The sequence below is a fragment of the Grampus griseus genome (genome assembly GCF_964374135.1).
Source record: "Grampus griseus genome assembly, chromosome: 5".
In the NCBI taxonomy this organism is placed as follows: domain Eukaryota; kingdom Metazoa; phylum Chordata; class Mammalia; order Artiodactyla; family Delphinidae; genus Grampus; species Grampus griseus.
This window is the reverse complement of record NC_138998.1, coordinates 139818391-139827448: the sequence shown is the minus strand read 5'-3', so window position 1 is coordinate 139827448 and position 9058 is coordinate 139818391.

The following is a 9058-nucleotide window of genomic DNA, read 5'->3' as shown; positions in this document are numbered from 1 at the left end:
AAACAGGGGCTTTGCAGATGTAATGAATATTTAAGGATCATCCTGGATTTGGGGTGGGTCCTAAATCCACCGACTGGCGTCCTTAGGAGACCGAGGCAGAGGGGGAATAGTCACCCAGAAGAGGAGCACGGAGACAGACACCCATGAGGAAAGCCACGTGACGGAGGCAGAGATGGGGTGACGCATCTGCAGGCCGGGGAGCACCAAGGCCTGTCGGCCACCAGCAGAAGCTGGACAGGGGCCTGAGACAGACCCTGCCTCAGAGCCCCCAGAGGGAACCGGCTCTGTGACACTTGACCTCAGACTTCCAGCCTCCAGAACAGTGAGAGAATAAATGTGCCTTGTTACAGCAGCTCTGGTTAACTCATACTCTCGGGTAGCGCGAAGACAGGGTGAGAGGAAAGCTAGTCCTGCAAACTACCAATGCCAATTTAAGCTACCTTACTTATAGCTCTCACGTAGTCATAAAAGCAAAGCAAACTTGTAAAGTCAACACAGCCTAAATTTTTAAAATACCATTTAGGTAAAGAGCATGACTTGTCTTGCTGGATTAGGTCTGGCTGAAAGGAAGCCTCCGCAATGACAAAGTTGTGCTTTTGCAGGCGGGGCCGCGGCCGCAACCCCACGCCTGTTCTCACTTCAACTAACAAACCACCTGGGCTGTGGCGGGGGTAGAGAGTTACGCCCTAAGTCCACGTGGCCCTTTTCTGTGTAGCCCACGCAAGGAGGGTAACGCTGCCCGCCCCTGCCCCGACCCCAGCACCCCCCCGCCCGCCCGATCCCTGCCCAGCCCCGCCCCCAGCCCCGCCCCCATCCCCACCCCCATTCCCCACTCCATCCCCATCCCTGCCCCCGTCCCCGCCCCCATCCCCATCCCCGCCCCCATCCCGCCCCCATGCCCACCCCCCCATCCCCACCCCCATCCTCATCCCCGCCCCCGCCCCCACCCTGGGGCTGTAAGAGACGTCCTGCTGTGGTTTGCTGGGCCCAGAGCCAGTGAGAGGAGCAGGGTTAGGCCGTTTGTCCAGTGGGTGTGGATGGACAGGCATCAGGCCCACCAGCCCCTTGCAGAGAGCAGGTGGCGTTCAGGTCCTGGAGATGTGAGTAGCCTGGTCTTTACTCCTGAGGAGCGACCAGTGGGGAAGGGGTGCTCCCCAGCGGGGAAAGGCCTCCTTTCGGGACACGAGTGGAGCCTCGTTCCCTGGGCCGGGTTTTCTTGAAGGCAGCCCTGTGTCTGTGTGCACCTGGGGAAGTGAAGGCCTTCGGGCTCTGCCGAGTTCCCTGTCTTGGCCTCTGTGTCCTCAGCTGTAAATCCAGGCAGTTACATTTGGGGCCCGTAAGGTCCCCCCTAGGCATAAAACTGGACCATCGTGCTCAGAGGCCGTGTCCGGAGAGAAGAGTCTGGAAGTCGAAGGTGGCAGGAGGGAGATGTCAAGCATGAGGGGGAGGGCCGGGCCCTGGGGGGTGGGTGGGCGGGGCCTGGGGACGGAGCCGAAGTGGGAAGGCGGCCGGGCTGGCTCCCCGTGGCTGCTGTAACGTGTTAGCACAGCTCACGGTGCTGCAGGCAGGAAGTCTGATGCGGGCCCCGCTGCGGTATGATCAGGTGGCAGCAGGGCCGGTTCCTTCTGTAAATCCCAGGGGAGAATTATTCCTGCCTTTTCCAGCTCCTAGAAGCTGTCCATCTTCCTTGGCCTGTGGCCTCTTCCTCCGTCCTCAAAGCCGGCCATTGCCTCCCTCCTTCTTCGGCTTCCCCAGAGGTCTCCTCCTCTGACTGTCCTCCCAACCCGGATAATCCAGGATAATCTCCCAGCCCAAAGATCCTTAACTGAAGCTGCAGAATCCCTGTTAGCAGATAAATTAACACTCACACGTCCCAGGACCAGTAGCATCATCCCTGGCGGGGGGAGGGGGAGCGGCCTTTATTCTGCCCACCATGGGCACCTCCACCTGAGAGCAGAGAAATGGCCCATGGAAGATGCTCCGTACACGTACTGAGTGAAAGAACAAGGGGTTGGATGAAGCCGAGTCTACGCCTGCTTGTTAGTTAATGCAGGAGATGTTACAAGACCTTCTCCTGCTCCGGGAGCAGCCGGGTGAACGATGTATTCAGTGGGTGCCTCATAAGTGTTTCTGCCCACCTGCCTGCCTGCTTCGTGGCTTGAAGGTCGGCAGGAAGGTCGGAGAGTTCTATAAATAGAACCTTTACACCTCCAGACCTGCTGCCCAGGTCTGGTCCTGCAGAGGGTGAGGTTGGGGGCAGGCTTCCCCTTGGCCCCCTCCTTGCTGTCCTAGGGGTGCTGAGCCAGTATCCACTTCTGCCCTTGGAGCTGCCTGCTAGGCACACCTAGGAGTCAGAAAGCAAGGACCTGTGACAACACGAAAAGGGCCCTTGTCCTGGACCTTAGGGAAAGAATTAGTGACTACTGTGTGAGAATAATAGCAACTAGGCCATTAAAGAGAAGGGCCAGGTGGACCTGCCTTCCTACTGCCTACCCCCAGACTGAACCTTCAACCCCACTGGACAATCCGCCTCCGCTGCAGGTGTCTCGGTCCCCAGGGCAACTGGGAATCATTTCACAAACAGAAGTTTATGGTCTTGTGGGAATGGGGAGTTGAGGAAATGTCAAGGGGCTATGTTTTCATTTATAGCATCTGTGTATGTAGGTGTTAGGCCAGGTGTCAGCTAGATTCCACTCAGAATGACTCAGCTGGCCTCCTGGCCATTTATTTGTCTGTCAGCAGTATGACTCTAGTGCTTTTGGCCATAAATAATCGAATCCCTAACTCTCAGAGGCAAAAGCAATACTTTCTTAAAAAATTTTTTTTGAGTGTATTTTTAAAATTGAACTATAGTTGCTAGCAATACTTTCAATTGCCTCATGAACTGTGGAGGGAGGGCACTGAGTTGAAGAGATTTTCTTGGCTTTCCCCACAGTGACAAGATGGCTGCAGGGGCTCCAGTCATCACACCCTCCTAGGACAACAGCCAGTGCAGGGAGGGGCAGGCAGCAAAGGGCTTCTTTTCTCACAGCTCTTTTATTACCTTGTCCAGAAGCCCTTGGGGACTTCATCTTCCTGACCACTGACCAGACAGAGTCCCACTGCCACTGCCGGACTCAAGCACTTTAAAGAAAAGGGAACAGGGAGCAGGGAGCTTCCTGAAGTGTCCGGTCTCTGCAGTGGACAGCCTGTCTCCCCTTCCACCCCCATGTGCACACATGCACACCACACACACACACCTGCACACACTCACTTTTGGTCCAAGCAGTTCCCAAGGGGCAAGGCTAACCCCCTCTCAGGAGTGGACACCCCAGCAATACCTGACTCCATCAGGGCTTCCCCCACCAGGCCCTGAGGAATGAGTGAGGGGTGGGCTCTGAGATCCTGCCCAGCACTTTTCCTGGCACAGTCTGGAAGGAGGAGCCCACTGGAGTTAGCCAGTGGCCAGGACCTAGCGGGCGCTTTAGGGCCACCTGCTCTTTTTTTTTTTTTTTAAATGTTTTTTTTATTGAATTAAAGCAACAGCATACATTTTTTTTTGGAAATTATAAGGTTAATATAGAAATAAGTGAAAAATTAATCCTATGACGTCTGGATCAACTACCTGAATTTGCGAAGTGAATAACAAATATTCAATTCTCATTTTATCAACTGACTTTGACCCACAAGTGAAAAACACATCATTCCTTTTGATGATTTCTGTGGGATGCCTGTCAAGCATTGCAAGTAATAGAGAATGTATCAGACTACAGAGCAATAAAGAGATTTACAGCAGAAGCGCTGATTAAAATGATCAATGCCCCAAACTGTGGAAGGAGCATTTTGCTAGAAGATGCAGACGGATGGGTTTTGTGTGAAGGCAGCGCCCTAGAAGGCCCCCTCGCCGCCCCCCCACCCCCAGTCCCATGGCTCAGGAGCTCCCCATTTCCCGCAGCCGGTCTGTGAGGCACCCAGACAGTACAAGTCCACATTTTGTTTATAGCCTTGCAGACTCTTTTCTAAGCAGCAGAATGTGTACCCTTTTCCTTTAAAAAAATAAAAATGAGGTCGTAATCCACAGCCCATCTTGTGATCTCCGTTTTTCCTTTGGGAAGATGGGGACACTTCGTCAGGGAATATACTTCTGCAACCGATGTTAGTCGCGTCCCTGCCGCACACGTGCGCCTCGGCTGGCGCAGCACAGCCCACTTCACCCCTGAACGTCCTGAGTCTTCCTCGTTTCCTGGTGGGCAGCAGCCTCTGCTTGAGTGATGGGGCCACCTGGCAGGGCTGCCACCTGCACAGTCCCCTCATCCAAAAGTGCCCCATTTGGGAACTGCACCCAAACTACTTTTTCCAGTCACTGTTCTCATCACAGCCCCGTCTCTGTGGGTGCTCAGACCATCATCAGACCCCTGAGATTCCCTCTTGAGGGTTAATTATTCATGTGGCCCGGGACCCACGGCGGCCAGAGTCCACTCCGTCCCCTCCTCCATGCCTGCAGAAGCTGCCCTTTTGGACTCAGGTGCCAAGGAGGAGAGAGCAATTGTTACTGGAATCATTAAAATCGTTTCTGGGAAATAGACAGTGGTTGAAAAAATTGGAAGATACAGAAAAGTATAAACAAGAAAATAAAAACCACCTGTAAGCCCACGAACCAGAGATAACAGCTATTAGCAATTTAGTGTATTTCTATCCAGGTGTTTTTCCTGAGTATAACTCAGTCAGCATCCCACTAGGTATGCAGAAACCTCTCTAAATGTTTAAAACATGGTATGTTTAATGTGGAGAATCGATTGCATGAGGATAGAAGAGCTGATAGCCCGTGGGGGCGGGTGGTAATGTTCAGAACACCCAGTTAAATGTGAATTCTAGATAAACAACAAATAATTTGGGGGTACAAGTATATCCTATGCAATATTTGTTTATCTGACGTTCAAGTTCAAGTTTAACCGGGCATCCTGCTTTGTTTCTCTCCCCTAAATCTGGCAAGCCTAGATGGAGAGACAGCCCGGAGATCAGCATCTCAGGGAGCACCATCCCCGTCCCCCTTCCCTCCCCTGGCTGGAGAGAAGGGAGGGGTGTTGCCAGGACCAAGAGGCAAGATCCCCCTCCACGCGCCCCTGCACCCTGAAAAGCTAGAACAGAGGCCTGTTGGGCGGGGCTGGAGCTGAGCCCAGGGAGTGTGCTGTAGAGTGAATGCTTCTCCCTTCCTCCGCCCTCCAGCTCCAGCCGGTGCCTCTCCTTATCTGAGCCCAGACAGCTATCAGGCAGCCTGGGAGGTGTGGCTTGCTGGACCCAGCCCCGAGATGAGAGGCCGGTGGCGCCAGGACAGATGCAGCGTGAGACTGCACAGCAGAAGGCCAGGGTCCTATGCATTGCTCCCCACACTTTCTCTGAGTGTGTAACTTTCAGAAGTTGTAATATCCCAGAGTACAGAGTTCTATAGTGTACCTGACTATTGCAGAATTGTGCACTTAGGAACCGTGATTTCCCGCTGAGACTCTGCGGGGCAGAGCGCTGCAGGGAAGCTTCAAGACCCGCGCTTGAGGATTTCAGTGGCCCTATGGCTGGGCTCCCTCCTGTGTTCCTAACCCGAGGCTGCCAGCAGTTTGCTAAGGTCTGGGTAGAGGCTGCCCCACATACCCAGGTGTCGGGAGGCATCAGACACACCAGGGACATGACGCTTGGGCCACGCCGTGAACACGCTTATTCACGGACAAGAACTTGAACTTTGGGTCACGGTCACACCCACACATGGCTGTCTGTGAGATCTTCGTGCCTGTGGAGCGCAGCAGGTGGTTCTGAGATTATGCTGTTTTTCCTCGCCCCACTACACGCATGCGTGCGTGCACACACACACATGCACACGCACACGCACATGCACGCCGTGGCAGGGCCCTCACAAGCTTTCCCACGGTGCGCTCCCTCTGCCTGTGTCCTGGCAGGGTGTCGACAAGGCACGGAAAACCAAGTCAGCGCTGGGCCTGGAGCGTGGAGGGAAGGGGCGGCCCTGCGCTCTGAACCGGCCCTGCCTTGTACCCACTGTGTGGGTCTTGGTGAGATGCCAGCCCTTCTGAGCCGCAGTGTCCTCCTCTGAAGCTGGGCCCACACTCGCCTGCCCTGCAGGGATGTGGGGTCATCAGTGAAATACCGTGGGAGGAGCCCTGGGCATGGAGCAGGTGCGGAATAAACGGGCATTTCGGTCACCACGTATCCAGTGGGCACTCATTTGGGAAGACCAGGCAGGAAGCCCCCCACCGCCTGCTGGGGGTCAGCTGCTGACAGTGGGGCACAGGCCCGGGTCCTCTGTGGCTTCAGGGAGGGGTGTTACCTGCTTTGATGAGTCAGCAGGGACATGGCGGCCACCCCACTCCCCGCCCTGCCTTCACCTGCTCCCTCTGGCCTCCCTGCTGGCTGAGGCCCGGTTCCCAGGAGGCTGGGACTGTGCTGCAGGGGGCGGGCCGGGCCCACCCAGCTCCTTGCCACCTCCACCCCTGCCCGCAAGAGCCGTCGTGGGTGACTGGTGTGCCCAGCGCCTCTTGCGCCCTGTCCCCCGATCCCAGCCGCCGCTGTGCGAGCAGGTCCGGGGGGGCCCCATCTGCAGCTCCCTGTTCACTGTCTGCCCCCGGCTTCTCCTCAAGGAGGCCACCTGGTGTGCAGTTCCCCCCTGGAGTTGCAGGAGTGACCCCTCGACTGTGGGAGCTGGGGATGGACGGGTAGGGCTGCTGCCTGTCCAGACTCACCTGACACCTCTGAGGCCTGCGCCCGCTTTGACCCACCCCACGCCCCCTTTGACCCACCCCACGCCCGCTTTGACCCACTCCACGCCCGTGTCTTGCATCGTTTTTCCTCCGCCTGTTTCACCCTCCTTCACCCCATCGTTGGGGCTTCCTGCGGTCCCCTCCTAACAGTGCCTGCACACAGGTCCTCTTCCAGGCCCTGCATGGGGGAACGAGGTGTGGACAACTGCTCCCGGCCAGCCTTCCAGGAGGACACAGGACACTGGTCAGGAGCCTGGAAGAGGTAAGATGGTCCGTGAAGCTGGATCAGCTGTGACCCCTCTGAGCCCAGTTTCGGGAACTGATGGTGTCGTGTTGACGCTCAGATGTCACCATTTCTAACGAGTGTCCAGCAGGCCGATACTGCTGCCATCTCAGGTCTGCACCTGCGCAAAGGCTCTCACAGCATAATGGTGCTTCCCGAGTCACACGAGCACAGGGAGGACGGACGGGTCCCTTCGGCCTTGCTTGTACGTGTTTTCTCTGGTACCAGTTTTTAGGGTTGAGGCTTCCTAACCTCAGAGAGGCCCATGGCTCTGAAGCCCGAGACCTGGCCGGCAGCCTCCTGGACTGTAAAACGTGGGCGGTGCTGCTGAAAGGACCCACTTCACCACAGACGGTAAACGGCGTGCTCAGCCGTCAGAGTCAGGAACGTGCCACCTTTAACCTTGAACGAACGCTGCTTGCCCCCTGGGAAGGTCACCGGCTTTCCACCTGCAGGGGTCTCCCCAGGACTGTTCGCCGGGGAGCCAGATGCTCTTCCTGGGTCCATGACCTGCTGCCCCACCAGGAACTTGACCCAGACTGGACCGAGCTTAGACCCCAATCGCTTTCTAGACAAATCGCAAAACGCCGTCAGCGCCCCCGCAGGTGTATCGCTCCCACCACCTCAGCTTTGGCGCCGTCGGGGTTCTGTGCCCTGACTTCGCATTTCACTACTTTTGTTCTGTCGGCCCAGGCATGAAGCTGACGCGCCTGGAACGAGCTGGGCTTTCCCTCCTACCCCTCCCACCCACTGCATCTTCCCGCATCTCTCCCCTCCTTCCCCCTGCCCCAGCTCGTCCAGGACGAAACAGGCAGTGCTATGGGTTGAATTATGTGACCCCCAAAAGATGCGCTGGGGTTCTTAACCCCTGTATCTTAGAATGTGACCTTATCGGGATGCAGGGTCTTTACAGAGGTGATCAAATGAAAACGAGGCATCAGTGTGAGGCCCTAACCCGATATGACTGGTGTTCTTATAAAAAGGGGAAATGTAGACAGAGACAGACACAAACGGAGGGAGACGGTGGGAAGACACGGGGAGAAGGCGGCCGTGATGAAACGCAGCGGGACCCTATGGTCCTCCCCCCGTCCCATGTCCTCCGCCTGCCTTTTGTCTGTGGAAAAACTTTAGCCAAAGAATAAGGTTAATTAGAGACGTGAGAAAATGCAGAAGCAAAAGAAAGCAGTCAGACAGGACAGAACAATAAAAGTTTAGTCACTAAGCAGAGTCAGGGACCTTTAACTCCTTCTCAAGGGCTATAGATGGTATTCTGAGCCATGTCCTGTGAGCTGTCTTATAGAGACGGAAACCTCCACCAGGTGGAAGAAGTTAACTACATGATGACCAGGCTGTAGCCATGACGTCAGCTGCCGCAATTCCAAGAACTGGCCTCAAGGAAATGGGAACAAGCCGACCCCGGAACTGAAGACTAACTGTACCTAAAACAATCCAGACGACGCTGGTCAGACCACCGATGACCAAGTTCAAGATGACGGTCCGAGCTGGCTGTTCTGTTTCTGCATGCAGCCCCCTCGCTCCGTCTATCAAAGCTCTTGCCCCCTGATTGTCAGCTGGTGGCAGGGTCGGGGTGGAGTCGGCCTTTGGACAGGAGTCCACCCTCTCACCCCCCCAACCAGTTGCCGGCATCGAAAATAAAGCAAACTTTCCTTTCCACCACTTGCTTCTTGATTGGCTTTTAAGCGGCGAGCAGCCGGACCCCACTTTCGGTTACGGTGGGACTGGGTGATGCATCTGCCAGCCAAGGGACGCCCAGGATGCTGGCAAACGCCAGAAGCTGGAAGAGGCGAGGAGGGACCCTCCCCTGGAGCCTTCAGAGGGAGCGTGGCCCTGCCGGCACCTTGATCTTGGAGTTCTAGTCTCTAGACCCGAGAAAATAAATTTCTGTTGTTTAAGCCCCCAGTTTGTGGTACTTTACTAAGGCGGCTCTAGGAAACGATACAGAGAGTTAATTCACCAAAAGTGGGGGAAATAAGCTTTGCAAATACTGCCTTGATCAGGGGCTCGTGTTACA